This window comes from Mirounga angustirostris, unplaced genomic scaffold (assembly GCF_029215605.1).
Source record: "Mirounga angustirostris isolate CCGP_5_RB_7025 unplaced genomic scaffold, mMirAng1.0.hap1 SCAF_5, whole genome shotgun sequence".
NCBI classification, from domain to species: Eukaryota; Metazoa; Chordata; class Mammalia; order Carnivora; family Phocidae; genus Mirounga; species Mirounga angustirostris.
Window position 1 is genome coordinate 40,817,215 of NW_026991713.1, and position 20,857 is coordinate 40,838,071.

General features: G+C 38.5%; 1 protein-coding gene across 1 annotated transcript in view; it reads right to left on the reverse strand.

Annotated features, from left to right (window-relative positions):
• Positions 1 to 20,857, reverse strand: part of NAV3 (neuron navigator 3) — an 803,480-nt gene that overhangs the window by 743,031 nt on the left and 39,592 nt on the right. The gene's annotated exons all lie outside the window — the stretch shown is intronic.

Consider the following 20,857-nt stretch of genomic DNA (forward strand, 5'->3'; position numbering starts at 1 on the left):
CAACAACCTCAGGAGCTAAGTATGCAGATTTTGAATCACTAGGTCTGGGTTGTACCTCAGATTCTGCATTTCTAACAGGTTCCCAGGTGATGCCTGGGCTGCAGGTCTTGCTAATTTGAATAGCATATTTCTATACATCCCTTAGTTTCTTGGACTTTAACACTCCTAATTGTTAGGCCTTGCCTGCTCTTCTAGGGTGGCTACTCCTCTAACTAAATGTGAGGTACCCTCGTCCCTTCCCACATGGTATCAACGACATCCTGATACAAAAATAAGGCTGTGATTATTTAAGATCAAGGTAGCTATGCTCAATGGAAAGAGTTCAGATATTTTAGGTCATGAAGCCCCATTAAAAAATCATCATTCTACTTATCATCTGTAGTTGGGCTGTTAGAAAATTTTAAGATGCCTGGTCATTTAAATTAAAATAATTTATGTTAGATATATAAACAAGAGATATAATCTGGGTCCCATTCTCATACTCTGATCTTATTTATACCATAATGCATTGGTCAACATTTATATAACTGAAACTTATAGGCATGATTAAGATTTCCTGTGAAATTCCTAAACTGTAGAGCCCTTGGACTTTATAGTAAACAGCTCAGTACTACTTTACCACACAGCTGCTTCTTCCTCTAACAACTGCACAAGTTACATAATAATAAAATAATCCCATGTATGAGCAAACCACATGGCTCCTTCACTATCCTCTGAGGGATCTTTTGCATGAACATAAAAAACCTGCTCTTTTCAAAGGATGTAAGGGAGGGGAGTATCAAACAATGTTTAACACCACAGTTAGCAGCTCAGACTGCTCTAAACCCTCAAAGCACACATCAATAAACTTAGATTTCATTATAGGCCTGACAGCACTGTATAGCTCTAAATTTTTTATTTTATTTCAATCCCACACAAAAGCATAGAGGAAGAAAAGAGGTGCTATGGAATAAAGAATGCATCATGAAATATCGTCCTAAGAAATAATAAGAATGCCATTAAGCCAAGAAATACCTACAATGTGTTTTAACACTTTCTCAAAAATATATGAAAATTGTGTCTAATACATTGCTCTTGCTACATTTTAATTTGAGTTCCTTAAACAGGGCCCTATTTTCAGTAGTGGAAGTCTGAGAACCAAAAAAAGAAAAACATTTTCCAATGATTCTTTTTAAACCAATGAGTTCTCTTTGCCCACAACTCCTCTACCTCAAATTATGACTCCCTAGTCACAGATTTTCATGGAGCATGACATCAGTGACTCCTTCTAGTTACAAACAGCTTACTGTGGTTTACTTCTTGCCACAATACCTCCAACATACTCAGTAGAGAACCCAGGAGAGTCTCGGACTCCTGGAATTTGTATTCTAGAACAACCAATTCTAGGTACCTCAGGTTTGCTTCCAAGAATACCTGGTCCTCATCACAGCTTTGCAGAATAAGGGATACAAGTGATATGAATGTTAAGGATATGGGTGCATGTGATAAGTGAAAAAAATTTCAACGGACCTTGGAAATCATTTTGTGCAAGACCCCAAATCCTGGGACTTTATCGATAGTTAACTATTTGTCTTTTTTTCTAACATATTATAGAAGTTAACATCTACCTCAGCCACTCCTACAACTCTCCATCTTTATTTCTAACACAAATTTCTCTGGATGTCATATATGCTCTTCTTTATTATTTAGAAGAATGGATGACATTTACTGTCCTCCTTCCAACTGTTCCTCATGACCTTACAATTTGAATTTAAATCACCGTTTATTTATCTACATGTGAAACAATTTTCAATTCCTGTTAACTTTTAGTCATAGGTCCTATTCCCCAAACCATTAGTCATATTCCAGATGTTTCCAGGAAAGACTATTGAAGAAGGATGACTCGTGATTACTGGATGTTCCATTCCTGTTTAAACATCCCTACTTCCAGTTCAGTCATCTGAAGAAGGTAGAAGTAAAATGAGTTTAATCAGCAGCTAAGAGCTGTGTCTCTTAGGAATTGTTTCAACTACATTAAATCAGGGAGCCCTACTATTTTTAAATACAAATAAATGGTCGGCATTCTGATTCCAAGTAAAAAAGAATCAAAATTCACAACATGTAAGGTTTACACTGCCATGAAGAGAATAAAATTCAAATGACCTAATTTTAATTGGTTCCTAGGAGTTGTATAATTGTAACTTTTTATTTTTTTTAACTCTTACTCATTTATTCAACCATTATGAAGCTATGACTAGATCCCAGACACTAGACATTTAGTGGTCCCAAACACATTCAGTACAGAGATGATCCAGAGAGCAGGCAACTTAATTGTAACTTTTTAAAATGTGTTTAACACAAATGGAAATTCCCCCATTTCTAATCTAGAATTTGAAAACCTTTTTAGTCATTGTTCTGGAAACTCTCCTTCTTAATGCAAATAAATCATTTATGATCATCTCTAAATACAATAAACTCTGGAATTTTCTTTCTCACAATGATATCACTGCATTTATTTTTCTAAATAAGAGGGAAGCAGAAAAAACTTCCCTGGTGTTATAAAATTGGAAGTAACTCAAAAAATGACAGATGAGGTGGGGCAACATTCACACTCCCTTCATGATTTTGCTCTTGCTTTATAAATCAAAATCTGGGATGTAAGGGCCAGTCAGACATACTCCACCTGGGATCTGAAAATGCTGTATTCTTCCTGCTTCTAATACTGCCCCAATAATAGAAGTTCGGCAATCATAATTTACATCACTGACAGTTTTGGAGATAATGCAAGAAAAAAAGATCCCAGCTCTTTCTTTAGATTTGGATTGCTTCTTTGATGCCAATAGCAACATGTACTTATCTTTTATTTTTCCGGTAAAAGAAACAGGTATAAATCAAACACTGTGGCTAAGGGCATCTTCCATCTGAACGTGCCATTTCTACATCATCATTTTTCCAGACATCATGGGCTTTTCATCTCAAACCAGTCTGAAGTTGGATACCATCCTCCATTTTTACCCTTTTATTTCCACACAGAAATTATATCTGTTGATATCACTTATCATACCATTTATAACCTTGTCACAGTCCACTTAACAAAGTTAGGCTAGACTTCAGTGAAAATTATTCTTCCAGAGTAGTTTTGTTTTGTTTTTTTTCCTGGGATGGGGGGGTAACTTGACTACAATTAGTATGTATGGGGCAGAACTGCAGGAAATGAGGTGTGCCAGCAGCGTAGTAATTTAACGGTATTTAAATGAAAACCAAAAAAAAGACGAAGGCACAAACTTACTGCTGCTTAGATCAGGGCAGCGTCTAGGACCCACTTTCTTCTACTGATTTAAAAACCAAACAAACAAAAAAAAATAAAGTAATGCCTGAGAAAAAAATGTATCTCTAATTTGGGAGTACACCTCTCATCCTGGTTGCATTTTCTTTACAGGAGTGTCAGCAATTACAAGACAGTAATAAATGGTAGCCAGAAATTCTGAAGCCCTACTCCCATGTCTGTTCAAGCAGCAATAATAATTACTCACTTTATTCTTTCCCATTTCATTGCCACTATTCTGGATGCTACAGGTAACTGAAGAATCCATCTTGGTCTGTACAGTAGAAACTGATTGGGTTATCTTATTCACAAGAGGGAGTATGGGTGCTCCTGCTCAACTTAAAAGGCTACCCTCTTTCGTGCAAACAAGCAAAATTGTACTAGCAAAATTCAGTTAAGGGTCCGATGAGATGGCTTTAGAACCAGTCCTATTCTCTTAAAAGAGAATTACCAAGAAGACACATGATTAGAGATAATTTCTCTTTTGATCGACTTTCGAAATTATCTACTCCAGTTCCCTCGTTTTATAGATGTGAAAACAGAGTCCTGGAAGGAAGCATGACTTGCCCAAAGTCACAGAGAGAACTCCATCTCTTTGCCAGTTGGATATTTTACTACCAGGATAAACATTGACTGTATTAAACCATCATTAACAATCTACCTCTACTCCTCCTGTCCTGAGCCTCTCTCTCAACCTTGGCCCATTTGGGATTGTCAGAACTTCCCTGAAGAAAACTGAGCAGGGAGGAGTTCAGCCTGAAGAATCCACAAAAGCATGTGGGAGACCACGTGTAGGTAGCAGGACCCTCTATATGACAGGAACGTCTGCCCCAGGATCTTAATCTGTTTTTGTCAATTCCCAAACTAGGGAAGAGATCCAAAAATTGCACCACTTGCAGATGAAACGTGAACGCTGAATCAATCTTTCAGAAAAGCGTAAATGGGGCACGGTTCCAAGCATCTATCCAGAACAACACGAAATGAATCCAGAAGCATTCTAGGCCACTCCCCCACATGGATGTATCATTTTCTGCTTCTCCTGCCATCAGTAACTTTCTCTGCAGCTGACCCTATGTGGAGAGCTGTCTAGAGCAAAGGGCCCTCACATGCATTTGTATTCCAAGCCTGAGGGTCTCTAGTATTGTGCATTGGTTCTATTCTAATCATCATGCTTTTGCAAACTGAGAAAAGCAAACTATAATTTGGAAATGGTTGCTGTTGTGTTTGATTATTTGTTTCCTTTTACAGCCCCAGCACATAGCAAAATACATGGTGCATTGTAAACACTTAACAAAGAGTTGTTGAAGAATTCTTTTTTTTAATGGTATGTGCTATCTGTGATTGTAGGCCATTCTGACTGCGTCTGTGCTGGCTCTGTTGCCATGTTCCTCAAGACTGTCCTATACAGGGGTGCCTGGGTGGCTCAGCCGTTAAGCGTCTGCCTTCGGCACAGGTCATGATCCTGGGGTCCTGGGATCGAGCCCTGCATCAGGCTCCCTGCTCAGTGGGAAGCCTGCTTCTCCCTCTCCCACTTCCACTGCTTGTGTTCCCTCTCTCACGGTCTCTCTGTCAAATAAATAAATAAAATCTTTTAAAAAAATAAAAGAAAATATTTTAAGTGATAAGCTCACTTTTGAATCTAATTCAGGTATACGCGTGAGTGTTAAGTCTGTGAACATAGAATATACTCAAGCATAGAACGCACTCAAGGAGAAGAGGAAGTATGCCCAAGTTTTTGTCTAAAGCTACTCTCATTCTGTAGTTGTTTGTGCTACACGATTTTTGCTATATTGAGGTAGAGAAGAGGGCTCCTACTGCATTTCTGGTATTAAATGGCAAACACCGCCGCTTTCCCAGCTTCTCAAGAGTGTCATCTAGTAATAACAGAGTATTAGACTCAGAGGGGAGCAAGCCAGTACTCTCATTTTACAGATCATATATAAATCCTCCTAGCCCTCTTCTCATATTCAAGGCAGCAAATGTTTTTCTAGTCTGTCTACCCTCAATCTTCTTCTTTGTAACATCCTCAACTCTGCCACATACAAATTTTTTTCCAGCTGTCTTTCCTCCTCTAGAGTTATTTAAATCTTCAGAATAAATTAACTCTTTCCCCCAACCAGAACTGTACCACCACCCTCTACAAAGCCTCCCACGTAATTTACATACAATTTTAAAACTTAGTTTCCATCTTCCGGCAGCTTGCATCAGTGCACAACCTGTCCCTCCCCTCAACATCCTTATTTACTCACAGACCATGAATAACGATCCACCACCAGTAGCAACAAAATTAGTTACATCAGAAGAAAGGATTATACCATATAGGGGAAGACTCCAAGAAGTTACAGGGATAGCAAGAAGGTGGGACAACCTCTATTTAAAAACTCTCGAAGGGTGCCTGGGTCGCTCAGTCAGTTACACGTCCAACTCTTGATCTCAGCTCAGGTGTTGATCTCAGGATCATGAGTTGAAGCCCACGTTGGGCTCCTACTTAACAAAGAGCAAAAACAAAAAACTCTTGAAATGGATGTTGGTTGTCTCTATATAGAAAAAGTGGTGGTCGAGAAGACATGACTTACGAGGTGCTGGGAAGACTCTTACATATGCCAACTATCTCACCCATCTGCCACCAATTCTTCATTTCATTTTAGCAAAACCCATGAGGCTTCTAGACGTTAAAAGCTGTACTTTGAGGGGCGTCTGGGTGGCTCAGTCGTTAAGCGACTGCCTTCAGCTCAGGTCATGATCCCAAGGTCCTGGGATGGAGCCCCACATCAGGCTTCCTGCTCGGCGGGAAGCCTGCTTCTCCCTCTCCCACTCCCCCTGCTTGTGTTCCCTCTCTCGCTGTGTCTCTCTCTGTAAAATAAATAAATAAAATCTTTAAAAAAAAAAAGCTGTACTTTGAACAAAACGCACATGCTAAGAGACCCAATACAGTGACTCCTCTGAATTATTTCCAATTTCAAATAAATTTGATTGATCATCTGGCTCTCCTATTCATTAGCTGAGATCCAATGCACATGGAACTCCTTATAAAGTGAAGATTGACAATAAAATGTTGTGCATTACAGAAGGTCAGTAGGAATAAGTTTGAAGTTTTGGAAAGGGAACATTAGGAGATAACAGAAAAGAAAGAGCAGAAAGCAAGACAAATGTCACTTGCCTCCATGTTGACAAAATTCTATCCTTCCTTTGAAAGGACAAATTTCCTTTGCTAAAGAGGAGCAGAAATACTACTTTTACTTTCTGGGAAACGTGTCCCTTGAGACTTATAAAATCATTGAACACTTTTAAAACATTTTGTGTTGATTCTAAACCTTTGCCCTCACACAGAGCACTTTAGTAATTCCCTCAACCTAAGCAAATCAGTATTCTCAGAGAGAAAAGAAGTGAGTGAAAATGAATGACAGGAGGAAAGGAAGAAATAAATGAGGAAACTCAATCATTAGTTGAAAGGAGACAGTATCCAGCAGGAAACAGACAGGTTTACATCAGGGGGTTCTCAACCCCAGGGTGATTTTTGTTCCCCGGGAGACATTTGCACCATCTGAAGACATTTTTGATTGTCACAACTGAGAAAGGAGGAATGCTTCTGGCACGTAGCAGATGGGGCTAGGGATGCTGCTAAACATCCTACAGTACATAGAACAGCCACCCACAATAAAGAATTACCCAGTGCAGAATGCCAATAGTGCTCAGGTGGAAAAACTCTGGTCTAAAAGTCTGTGAAATATGAAAAACAATTGAAAGAACAATTAAACAAGGGTCTCTTGCCAGGTACACAAAGGTTTTCCAGAGATTTCACTTTGCTTATGCTCATCTGCACATCAGAATCAGGCCTAGGTTTTCTCTAAAACTTTGTTAGGACAAATGTAGATACCAGTGTGAAAGGGTCTAGTTCATATCCAAGGCTTCATCTCCAACTGACCAAAGAAAATGAGCATGAGTCAGTGTACTGGCATTCAAATATGCAAAGTGATTTGACACGATGAAGAATTATGGGTTGGACTGATACCACAATCTTAAGAACTGCACCATATTTAGAGCTGTAGCAAAAGCAAACATTATAACCTTGGAATTTTTAGCCCATCCTATGAAAAGTACAGAAGTCTAAATAAATTCAGATGATTATGACCGTATCAACTAGCACAGATTCAAGACTTACTGTGTGCCAGATAGGTGCTAAATTCTTTACATGATATTATTATCATGTGGTCATTATAAACTATCCATTCTACAGTTAAGAAAACTAAGGTTCGAATTTGTGACAACACAGATGAACATAGACGGTATTATGCTAAGTGAAGTAAGTCAGAGAAAGACAAATACTATATGATTTCATGTATATGTAGAATCTAAAAACCAAAACAAATGAACAAACAAACAAAAAGCAGAAACTGACCCATAAGTACAGAGAACAAACTGATGGTTGCTAGAGGGGAAAATCAGGATGGGGAAATGAGTAAAATCTGTAAAGAGGAGTAGGAGATATAGGCTTCCAGGTATGGAAAAAGTTGTGGGGATGAAAGGTAGAGCATAGAGACTATGGTCAATGGCATTGTATGGTAACAGATGGTAGCTACACTGTGGTGAGCATAGCATTATGTACAGAGATGTCAAATCACCATGTTGTACACCTGAAACTAATGTAACATCGTATGTCAACCATATTTTATTTTTAAAAAACTGAGGCTCCGAGAGAGAAGGTAATAATCAGAAAGATAACATCTAGGAGTCAAATCTAAGTATATCTGACTCCAGAGTCTACCTTCAACTCTTGTGCCACACTAACTTCCTAATGAATCAGAGCACTGATCCAAGAGAAAGAGAACAACCAATGTTCCTTCATGTATCACTCAATTATTTGAGCACCTCCTAAAGCTGAGAACACAGCAATGAAGAGGACACCCAAGTGCCTTGATCTCAGACAATTAAGAAACTAGTGGGCATACAGAATGTGCAGAATGAGACCCTATCATCAGACTCCAACCAACCCCTAAAGTCCACAAGGTTGAAACAGAAACAAAAGCCTAGTGCAAAGCACCGTGTAATCACATGCTCAGTCCACTGCGCTGTTACAAGCTAAAATGAAACCTCTCTCCCCCTTTCAGATAGAAAGCTCTCTCTCCCTGCCAAAGATCATTTGATGGCAAATTCCAAACAAAGATTCTATATAAGAACTTGCCACTTGGTCCATCTAACTCTAGAGAAAATAGATTTAGGACCTTCTTGACAAGAATTTGAAGTCCTCAGATCCCAGATCTCCAGTCATACAGGAAATGAGGAAGGCATGAAAATACTACAAAATAATAAGGAAAAGAAGCTGCAAAAGCAGTTGTCTGATGGGACAGCTGCTGCCTGCCCATGAAATGGCCTCATACATTATAAAGAACACAGTATAACAGGAAAATTCCCTGGATTAGGACACAAAAGACTGTATTTCAAGTCACAGCTTTATCACTTACTGGTTGTGACCCTGGGCAAGTCAATTAACCCTCGCAGAATACCCATTTCCTCACCTATTAAATAAGAATAATAGCTTCCCTGCCTACATTACAGAAATGCAATAAATAATATATATAGAAGGGTACTGTAAACCAAGGTAACCCATTATGTTTGATATCCAATTTCATCATCTCTAATTCTTGGAAGCCAAACATTTGGTTAGAAACATAGGTGCTTAGCAGAGGCATGCCATAACATCCATGTTGTCCATGTTGTCACACCCCATGATGTCACACCACATCACTACAGGCCACCAGCAGAAGCATGGGCAAGGAAGGGGCAGAACCTGACTGCGGGGATCTCTCCACGAGATGGCGCTAGAGCTTCCTTGTTTTCAGTTTCCATCTTCATTATCTTGCTTATAAACACAGAACCAAATAGTTGACTTATTTATAGCCGTGAACTGTCATATTTCATATCTGAGCATATTTCTCGTGGTTATTTTGCACACGTTCCCTCCACCCCCACCCCAGCATGTACATGGGACTTTACACTTTGATACATGGAAGGACTCTATAACCCATAATAGGAAAGAGGTCTTCTTTCTCCCCTCACAACCTATGCTACCATTACAGACCAAGTTTAGTTAACAAAAAAAGACTATCAAAAATGTGGTTGGCAGGGCGCCTGGGTGGCTCAGTTGGTTAAGCGACTGCCTTCGGCTCAGGTCATGATCCTGGAGTCACAGGATCGAGTCCCGCATCGGGCTCCCTGCTCGGCAGGGGGTCTGCTTCTCCCTCTGCCCTCTTCCCTCTCGTGCTCTCTGTCTCTCATTCTCTCTCTCTCAAATAAATAAATAAAATCTTTAAAAAAAAAAATGTGGTTGGCAAATTTAGCCTATTACTCAAAGTACTCTTAAAATATTCTGATGAATGTCCAACATATAAAGTGATGAATAATGTATCTATGTAACTGAGGCAGAGACTTAGTTGCTTGTAGATCTGTTCTGAAAACTATCCAAGTATCCTGGTCCTTCACACTGAGGTATGCCTTCTTCCCAGCACAAGCTCAAGGTGCATACAATAGTGTTTGAAAGTAACGATGTCAATTATGCAGTAACGATTAAAAATGTAGGCTCTGGATTAAACTACCCAGGTTCTTATAGACACTCTACCACACGACCTTGAACAAGGATCTATGTGACCTTGGATGAATTACTTAACAAGTCTCAGTAGTTTATGTGTAAAATGGAGATTAACAGTACTTCCTAGGACCATTGAGAGGATGAAATGAGAATATCCAGGTAAACTAATGTGACACTGTGCCTGTCATTACACTATATATTCAGAAAAGGTTAGCAGCTACTTATTACAATTAAATGATCATAAACTAGAGATATGCAAGGTTTAAGTTTTCCTATGTAGGTAAATGATCTAAAAGAACTCCTGATTCACCACAGGTCCACTTTAATTGCTAAGCATAGATTCAAGCAGTGAGCACCTGAGGGTAAATTTTCAAAAAGCATGACGACATACCAGCGGCGACATATTAGGTGCAAGCCACCAATCTGCATAGATACCAAACCACAGCAAGGTCGTTACTCAAGGGAAAGCAGAATCCAGGTAGCAGTTGTAGGACAGGACCGAATTCCCAGCAGCCCTTGCACTCATGTAGAAAAGGTGTGACAGGAGAGGATAGAAGGCGGAGGAAAAGCCAGGCCACTGACAACACAGTGCGCCACTCAGCAGCGACAAGCGTCAGAAATAGACCGTATGACCCCAGTGAAAATTCCCAGTGGGGTGCAAGGAGGATGCTGAAGAGAACAGAATTGACAGGAAAACCAGTGAGGTCATGAAAGATCATATGAACTTGCGAGAGGTTCAATAACAATCTTATTCCACTGCAAATACTAGAAAGATGCTGGAGACAGAAAAAGAAGCCCTATGCTGGAACCACACCCTACATCTCTGGCCACTCCAGGCATCTCTTGTTATCCTGCAAGAGTACAAGCCAGTCGATTCTGCTACAGCACTTGCTTTGAAAACATGAATTTGTCCCAACATGATTGATTATATTTGCAAACAATTCAGCATAACCAAATTTTGCATTTGCTTATGCGCAATTTCATCTTTGGGAAAGACTAGGTGAACAAAGAGAAGGGCACCCAATTAAAACCAAGCCACATAGGAAGACAAAACAAAATGTGTAGGGGGAAAGTATCTGAAAATATTAGAGAAATGGGTTTATAAATAAATTGTGAGTTCCATACATAAAGAAAACAATGAGACTGTATTGTACCTGTACAGTGACTCGTTGCCAAAATTTTCCTAATAGCTGCTACATAACGTTTTCCCTTACTAAACATCCTTTTGGCTTTTAAGTAAGATTTCCCATATATGCCATGGGAAGGGCAATGCAGGGAAAGCTTACTAACTTCGATAGGAGGTATGTTTAAGCCAATCAAAGGGCACATTTCTTGGTCTTCTCTGAATGGAGACTAAAATGAGACATAATAAAAAAGTTCCTTCTAGTTTGGGCAACATATATAATGAGACACAAGGATATTGAAAGTTTTATCATAGATTCAGAACCCACACGTATCACAAAACACTCAGTAAAGTACCTAACCTAGTGATGTTAAAGAACTTTTGTAGAGATGAAGACTACATCATTTTTCACCAAATGGAAATTATGCTTTATACTGCTTTTAAAGCTGCACACCACATGCAATGCAACAATTGTTCTTGAACCTGAGATTCACTCACTGCTCACATGTGAACACAAGAATAAGACAATGTAAAAACTGAATTACATTCACTTCAAGACTTTATGACTGAGGGAAAAATTTTCCTCCATTTGGTAAAGAAACGAAACAGGAAGAAATGAAAGGACAAAATGCATCAAAAAGCCACATTATAAACAAAGGGAGAACTTCAACTCACAAAACACAGTAAGTTCACACAAAAAGAAAAAGGCACTCCAAAGAAATAACAGAGCAAGTACATAAATAACATGAAGGAGAGTGCAAATAAACCAAGACTCTGAAACAAGCTTTCTTTTATAAATATATTTTCTATATTTATATAAAACATATAAATATATTTTATAAATATAAATATAAAATAGCCACAGGCTACTGCCAGACTACAAAACCTCAAGGGTGATTTAAATTAATTTATATGATGACTATGTGTGAAAAAGGAATGAGATATTTCAAAGGGAACAGAAGTGCTTCCTTGGATATGAAGCAGAGTAGGTGTAAATGAAAAACTTGAATGATAGCAGTGGATAAAGAAATTGCTATCAGACTCAGATTTTTTTCAGCGAATGTATATACAGTGCCTCCCACAAAGCAATGTCCCTCAATGGCTATGCAGAGCTTTATCACAAAACCCTCATCATTCCTTCTTCTCTCATCCTCTGATGCCACAGAATTCAGTGTTTGTTAATTTTTAAGTGGCACTTGAGCACTTTTCTGTGCCTTTGAAGTGCTTTATGTATATTAACTTACTTCTTACAGTAAGTGATCATGACTGTTCCCACCTTACACGTGAGTAAAATGAGGCACAGAGAAGTTAACTGACTTAGCAAGGATCCACAGAGCCAGAACGTGAACCCAAACAATCTAGATCTAAAGTCTATACTACCACTGACTATACCAAATAATAAACAGATGGTAATTATTTAAAGGCACCCCCCCAAATCATACTTAAGAATCTATTTTAGAAGTGATGCACAAGACCAACAAGCTCTTGTTTGTTTTGTGATGTAAATTCCTATTGTACCTGTATGGCTCAATGATACATGTGTAGCCAACATGGCACTTGCAGTTACTCAGCTATAACCATGGGAATGGATCCAATAGACTCACCCCAATTTGCTGGAGTGCTGCAGAGTGTCATTCACCTAGCTACAAAGAGAAAATACACACAGCTACTAGGACCAGCTCCAAAATGAAAAACAGCATGCTTTAAATTGTAATTTCTCTAGAGACAACACTTTCTCCTCTATTCAAAACTGCTAACAAAAGTTACCTCTTTTGCCCCTGAGTAATTTAAACTGCAACTTGTCAATAGCCAGAGAGTGAGCTGGGCCTTGCATAACCTCACCTTAACAACCTGCCTCCAGACTATTGCTGCTGGCAATTGCTCTTGGCAAACATTGATGGCAATACTGTGCCCACTTGGCCTAAAAATACAGAGGGAGGAATAAAGCTAGGTGCCCTGCATAAATATGCCTTATGGATTTGGTTATGGATTCCAAGAAGAGCTCTTTGGATGCTCCATGGTGTTAAAAATACAATGCCAGAAAGCGAGAGGACAGATTGGTAGAGTAGTAAGGTGCAGAGTAATAAGGACATACTTGGAAACCAGAGCTAAGAACTAAACACTCTTATCCAAAAGCACAGAAGGATTTTTTTTATATCCCAAATTATAACTCAGTAACATCAACATTTAGTTCTCACGGCCTCCAAGAAATTATTCCTGATCCACCACAGTTACTCTAGATGCACTCAAAGAACCTTCCATTCAGTCTTATCCTGGTACATTGTACATTACCGTGTCACCTACAATTGCCTGTTGACTTGGTCACCTCATCACTGGGCTGCTTCCCCTGTGAGCTTCCTAGCAGCAGACACTGTGCCTTGACCTCATGTATCCTCTATGCCTGACACATTAATAGAGACTCAATAACTTTTTTTGAATGAATGAATGCAGACGAACAAGCTGGCAGATGCTAAACCCAACCTCATCCTGAGGTCCAAAGACAGCATGAGCTGTAGTCAACTCCTAAAGAATTCAGGACCACCTAAAAGGAATTCCAAGCTAGCACAAAATATTTTAGGAAATGGGAAAATAAAGAGGTAGATGTTTGCCCCATGATGGTGCTCCTGGAAGGATGTGGAAGGATAATTATTAATAAGGAAAAATGGAAAACAATACCAGAGAAAAAAGGGTGAATAGTGAGGGATGACAATTCTGACTTTTAACTTACAGTCCACATTAATAGGTTAAGATGCAAAGGAAATACGGGCGCCTGGGTGGCTCAGTTGGTTAAGCGACTGCCTTCGGCTCAGGTCATGATCCTGGAGTCCCAGGATCAAGTCCCGCATCGGGCTCCCTGCTCAGCAGGGGGTCTGCTTCTCCCTCTGCCCTCTTCCCTCTCGTGCTGTCTCTCATTCTCTCTCTCTCAAATAAATAAATTCTTTAAAAAAAAAAAAGATGCAAAGGAAATGCATGTAGCTGGACAGTCTGGTGAGATCTGGCCTCACTTTATTTCTGCCTTATATTCTGTTTTACTTATTTGCCTACATTTGATTTTATGGAGTGTTTACCTGAAACCAAATACCTACTTGGAAAGTATTAAAATCTGTATTTAACTGAGTTGGGTGTGTCCTAGTGAATTCGGGGGAAAGAAAAAAGCAGAAAGTCTAAGCAATATTTTTACAGATAAACAATTTTACGGTCTCAAATGCCCTTGCCCAAATAACCACTTACACATTTCATCATTTTTCATCTGTTTTTACTTTACAAGAGTGAAACCAAATGGTTCTCATAGTACTTTAACTGACCAGTTGAAAATAATTTCGACCATATATCCTGAAATGCAGAACTTGAAAGAACGGGAGGGAAAGTGTAGAAAAAAAAGAGAAAAACAAAATAAGCATTTACTCCATGGCACACACCATCAGCTAACCCAAGATATACAAAGATTTGTGTACTGCTGCCATATTCCAGAGCCAGAAATAACTGCTCAAGAAACTGTGACCATTTGAACCTTGTGCATCAATGACTATTGTTTATAATGTGACAATGCTGAGAGGGCTGTCCCCATCTCACTGACCACCGTCACCAGTAACAAATATTCATACTTTGGGAACAAACAACAGAAATAAGATGTTCTTCTAAAGCACTCAACATGTAAAATGAACAGAAGGGTATTTCAGAGGTATTCATTTATTCATCCATCCATCCACCCACCCACCCATCCATCCATTCATTCACACACACATTCATTCAACTCATCAGTGTTTCTTAAAGTCCTAGTATGCATCAGGCATTGTGTTGGGTTCTGGAGATTATATATATATATACACACATACATATATAGTGCAGAGTTCACAATCTACTGAAGTGGGGGAAAATCTATAGGCAAATAATATGAGTGCAGTTTAAACATGTACATACCCTACTGTAGTGAGTGGAGTGGTACAGAGGTTTGTTCAGGAAAAAACATCCTGAAGGAAGAAGTGACACATCAACTAAATTATACAAGATGTAGGAACTTGCAAGTGCATGTGCCCGTTTCTGTTTGTGAGGGACAGGAATTATGTGGCAGGGGTAGGGGAAGGAAGGAGGAGGCAGGACATGGGAAGGAAGAACATGAAAAAAGATCTGAAGGCAAGAAAGCACATATTATCAATGAACGGTTGAGTATGCCTCAAACAAAACTTATGAGGTAAGAATGATAAGAACTAGAGCATCACAAATAAGCAAAGCTGATGGCAAATGCCTTTTATGCCACGTTAAGAAACTCAGACTTTTTCCCATAAGCAATGTAGAGCTAATAGGGCTTACATAGAAAAGTGAGATGGTCATAGTTGAGCTTCTCAAGTGACGGTCTCCAATAGTACAAGTCTTGCAGTCATTATATCACCAGGTCAACATGTGATGAAGCTTGTAAGGGACAGCAAGACAGGGTTCAGAACAGGAGTGCCCTGGGTAATGAGCAGAGTCTTGATTAAGTCCATCGGGTTCAAGGAAATGGACAGAGCCCTGCTTAGGATAAGGACTTCTAGAAGATGCGTGGAGCAACCTCAATTGCCAGGAGTTAGGCACTCTTACATTAACACCAGAGGGATAGTCTGTTGGTAAGATGATGGTATTATACAATTTATAATTACATAACAAGTCCCTTAAAAACATTCATACCCTCTGAGTTTGTAATTATGCATCCAGAAAGATAGCTTAAAGAATAATCTCAACTTAGGGAAATATTTATACACAAAGATGTTAATCACAGCAATTTTATGGTAGCGAAGTCCACTATACCTTCTCTCTCCTCACCAATGATTATAACTAAAAACTCTGGACAAAACACAAAATGCAACTACTTGAAAACTCTGAGAAATAAACAAGAGCAGATGATTTAGGGAGAAAAGTCAAAAGTTAAGGCACAACCGGTACAATGGTGGTTTCTAGATCTTCTATATCCCTGCTTTGACCCAAGGCTGGGTCTGGGCCCCTGAAATCCATAGTGGATACAGACAGTAGAGAACTCTAAGAGGCCTCTCTCTTTCTCTCCAGAGGACTGGTAAAGGGACCCCTGTGAACAGAGGAGTATGGAAGGAATCCTTCCTTTTTCCATTTCCCAGTCCTGCTCAGAGACTACCTGCAGTCACAATCTTTCACTACTGCCACAGCTGTGACACAGGCATTTAAAATCTGGAAGGAAAACTTATCTCTTGATTCAAAGGAATGGAGCTAATGAACACAAGTGATCTAAAGAATGTGAGGATATCAGCATTTATCTTTCTGTCCCTGTCTTCCCCCTAACTCCCCCCCCCCACTCCCGCCATTGCTCCATCCCAAAAGCAGCCCAGAGGTATTCATTTATTCATCCATCCATCCATCCACCCACCCATCCATCCATTCATTCACACACACATTCATTCAACTCATCAGTGTTTCTTAAAGTCCTTTATAAGTCCTTAAACTTATAAAGCAGAGTTTATAGGCAGAACTATAAAACAGCACAGAGTGCTAAACTGAGAGAAACACTAGACTTTTTAGCCAAAGAAACAGGAAAACAGAGTACTAGGAGTCAGAAAGTACTGGAGAAAATCCAATGAGGAAAGTCTGGAGAAGAGATCCTCTAATGGTGTATGTCAACAATCCAAATCCCAGGTCCACCCCAGCCTGCACTTTCATGACACAGACACAAAGAAACCTAACAAAGGTTTTGAGAACTAAGCTATGATCAAAACCACCACCCAAGTTCCAAACGAACCCCAGAGTGGAGAATGTACAAAATGGACCCAAAGAGCACAGCAAAGGCTTGGAAAACAGAACAAATGAGCAAACACCCACTGAAGTGGTACAAACCTAAATGGGTTCACTGCCTGCTAAAACAAAGAAACAAAAGAAGTCAACAATCTCAGGAGGACTTTAACAAGACTCAGAGTCTCATAAAGTAATATTCCAAAAGTCTAGAATATAATCCAAACTTATTCAACATATAAAACACTAGGAAATTCTAACCAATTCACAAGGAAAAGAACAAACAATAGGGAGCCAGCCCAGGATGACCCTGATCTTAAAATTAATAAAGATTTTTAAAGAGGCAATTATAACTGTGGTAAATATGAACACACTCTTGAAATGAATTCAAAGAGCAAGGTCTCCCCAGAGATAAAGAAACCATAAAAAAGAAAGGGCACATTTACTAGTTTTGTTTTTCCTTCTTTGTCTCCTTATGTTGACCCAAGAGCCAAACAATTTAAAAAAATATATTAAAAACATACACACAAAAAACCTCTGAAATTTAAAATTCTGAAATTCAAAAATTCAGTAGATGGTCTCAATAGCAGAATCAAGATGAAAAAGGAAATGGTCAGTGAACTTGAAGACAGAGCAATAGAAACTGTCCTCTCTGATCTTCAGATTGGATTTTTTTTTTAATGAATAAAATCTCAGGGACATGTGGGACAATATCAAAAGGACAAACATTCGTGTCATGGGACTCCTGGAGGGAGAAAAGAATGATAATGGTGCAGAAAAAAATATTAAAAGAAATAATGGCCGACAGCATCCCAAATTTGGTGAAACACATTAATTTACAGATTCGCTAGGCCCAGTGAACCTCAAATAAGATAAATTCAAATAAAACCATAAATGAAACAGACAATTCCTTGAAAGACATGAACAATCAAACTGAAAAAGATAACCTGAAGAGGCCTACAACTACTTTTAAAATTCAACTCACTATCACAATCCTTCCAACAAAGAAAACTCCAGGCCCAGATGGTTTCACTGGGAAGTTCTACCAAATGTTCCAGGAAGAAATCATAACTCCACAAAATCTCTTTCAGAAACTGGAAAAGGAAAGAACACCTCCCAACTCATTATAGGAGTCTGATATTAGGGGCGCCTGGGTGGCTCAGTCATTAAGCATCTGCCTTCAGCTCAGATCATGCTCCCAGGGTTCTGGGATCGAGCCCCACATCGGGCTCCCTGCTCCGCGGGAAGCCTGCTTCTCCCTCGCCCATCCCCCCTGCTTGTGTTCCCTCTCTTGCTATGTCAATGTCAAGTAAATAAATAAAATCTTTAACAAAAAAAAGGAGTCTGACATTACACGGAGACTAAAACCAAAGACATGCAAGCAAAGTACAAATATTATTCATGAATACAGATGTAAAAATCCTCAAAAAAATTAGATTATATGTGTGTGTATCCACACACACACACACACCCCATATAGACATATATTATTTCATAATTAATTGGGGTTTCTTCCAACAACACAAATCTACTTCAACATTCTAAAAATAAATGTAATTTACCATATTCGCAGAGTAGTGAAGAAAAATCATAGGATTACATCAGTAGTTACAGAAAAATTGAAGAAATTTAACACCCACTCACAATTAAGAAAAGAAATCATTAGCAGCATAATATGAATAAAAGGGAATTCTCTAAACCTAACAAAGAGCACAGACACACACACACATACACACACAGACAAATCTACAGCTAACATCAATCTTCATAAGAGACTGGATACTTTCTAAACCTAAAATTGAGAAAAATGTAAAGATAACTGCTCTCACCATTTGTGTTTAACATCTCATTCAGAGTGTTAACCAGTGCAATAAGATGAAAAAAAGTAAAGGCATGCAGATTGGAAAGGTAGAAATAAAACTATTCCTATCTGTAGACAACATGATTGCCTATGTAGAAAATCTCAAGAAATCCTCATAAGAAGCTTCCAAAATTAGTGAATTTTAATAAGGTCACCAGAAACAAGGTAGAAATGCAAAAATTAGTAATATTGCTATAAGTAACAATGAGTAACTGGAATAAAAAAAAATTTAACTACCATAATAGCACCCCCCCCCAAAATATTTAGGTGAGTGAAAATTTAACAAAATATGCAGTATCTGTATACTGAAAATTACAAAGCACTGACAAAAGAAAAGATGTAATTTTTTAAGAGATACATCATATTCATGGAATGAAAGATTCAATATTATTAAGATGTAGATTATCCCAAATTTATCTATAGAAATTGCATTACAGAGTCAACGTAACTCCTATAAAAATGCCAGGAGGAATTTTTTGTAGCTATCAACAAGCTGATTCTAAAACTTCTATGGGAAGACAAAGGAACCAAAATAGCAAAAACAATTTTGGAAAAAAAAGTTGGAGAACTCACAGTACCTGATTCTAAGTCTTTCTATAAAGACATAGTAATCAAGAGAGTATCTGTATTGCAAAAAACAGACACATGTAAGTGGAACAACATAAAGATACCAGAAGTAAAACCACACAAATACAATCAATTTTGATCAGGATGCAAAGGCAATTCAAAGGAGAGTCTTTTCAATAATTAGTGTTGGGCAACTGAACATCCATATGCAAAACAAAAACAAAAAACCTTGCCATATACTCTACACCTTAAACAACAATTGAGAATAGATGATCAGATCTAAATGTAATTTATAAAACTATAAAACTTTTATAAGACAACATGGAAGTTTTTTTGAACCTGAGTTAGGCAAACAGTCCTTAGAAACAGCATCAAAAGTACAATCATAAAGAGAAAATATGGTTAAACTGGACATCAAATTTAAAACTTTTAGCTCTGCAAAAGCGTCTGTTGACAGAATTAAAAGACAAGCCAAAGACTGGGAAAAAAAGTATTTTCAATTCACATAACTGACAGAGGACTTATATCCAGGGTATATGAGTAGCACTTAGTAAGAAAACAAACTTGTTTTTTTTTTAATGTGCAAAAGGTTTGAACAAACATTTCACTGAGGATATACAGATAACAAGCACATGAAAAGATGCTCAACATTAGTTATTAGCAAAATGCAAATTAAAACTACAATGGGATACCATTACATAACTATTGGAATAGCTAAACAGGAGGGGACGGAGGGGACGGAGGGGACAGAGGGGACGGAGGGGACGGAGGGGGTGGAGGGGGTGGAGGGGGGCGGAGGGAGGAAGAAAGAAAGAAAATACCAAGTGCTAACAAAGAGGGAGAAAAACTGAGAAGTTCATACTTTGCTGGTTGAAGTAGTTCAAAATGTTACAATCACTTTGAAAACCACAAAAAATAAAAAAAGTTTGTCAACTTCTTATGAAGTTAAATATGCGCTTACTATATGATCCAACAATCACACTCTTAGGTATTTATCCAAGAGAGATAAATACTTACATTTACATACAAATTTATATCCAAATATTTACAGTTGCCTATACTGGAAACATCCTAGATGTCTCAACTGGTGAGTAAGCAAACTATGGTACATCCATACAATGGAATATTACTCAACAATAAAAAGGAACTACAGATACAACAGCTTAGATGAATCTCAAATGCATCATGTTAAATGAAAAAAAGCCCAAATTTAAAAGACTACATATGAGTCCATTTATATCAACATTCTGAAAAAGGTAAAATTATAGGGAAGAACAAATCTGCAGTTGGCAGGGGTTTGAAGCAGGAGGAGGGTTTAACTTCAAAGGGACAGCATAAAGGAATTTGGGGAAGGGAAGAAATTATTCTGAACCCTGACTATGCTGATGCAATTTGTCATAATTCATAGAACACATCAAAAAAGTGACTTTTAACATGTATAAGTTTCAGGGGTAGCTCAGCCTGTTAAACACTCAACTCTTGATTTTGGCTCAGATTATGATCTCAGGGTGGTGAGATTGAGCCCTACGAAGGGTTCCATGCTCAGCAGGGAGTCAGCTTGAGATTTTCTCTCTCTCGTTCCCTTTGCCCCTCCCCCACAATAAATGAAATCTTTTAAAAAAATTTTTAAAAAACCACACAAGTTTCAAAAATAAGTCATTTTTATATCCTAAGTCTCCTATT